Genomic DNA, 468 nt, shown 5'->3' with positions numbered 1-468 from the left:
GCGTGGGGCTGCTGTGCTGGGGCAGGAGGATGCTCTAGGGGTTCGTGCATTCCCCCACTCCGGGGCATGAGCCAGCCCTGGGCCCCGCAGCAGCACCCCGAGGGCTGGGGAGGCAGGACCAGCCCTGGGGCACCCCTGTAAATACCCCCCGTAGGGGTGGGGGCCTCCTACCGCCTGCCCCCGGTGCTGTCCCCTCTGCCCGGGCGCACAGGGTGAGAGCGGAGCCTGGGGTCGGGCCAGCCCATGGAAGGGGTGACCCCCCCCAAGGGCTCTGCACCCCCCCCTCGAGGTGGCCCGGGGCTATTTATTGATTTTTACAGAGGTGGATGCTGCTGCTCCGGGGGGGGGTGTGTGTTTAGCTTTTTATTGGGGTTTTTATTTGTGTTTCAAAGGATGGGTGGAAAAAAAAGGAGGGGGAAAAAAAAAAAAGCCCATGTTGGGTTGTTACCTGGGAGATTTGGGGGAAGG

Source organism: Egretta garzetta, unplaced genomic scaffold, assembly GCF_000687185.1.
Source record: "Egretta garzetta isolate BGI_Z169 unplaced genomic scaffold, ASM68718v1 scaffold396, whole genome shotgun sequence".
Taxonomy (NCBI): domain Eukaryota; kingdom Metazoa; phylum Chordata; class Aves; order Pelecaniformes; family Ardeidae; genus Egretta; species Egretta garzetta.
This window is presented reverse-complemented; position numbering follows the sequence as displayed.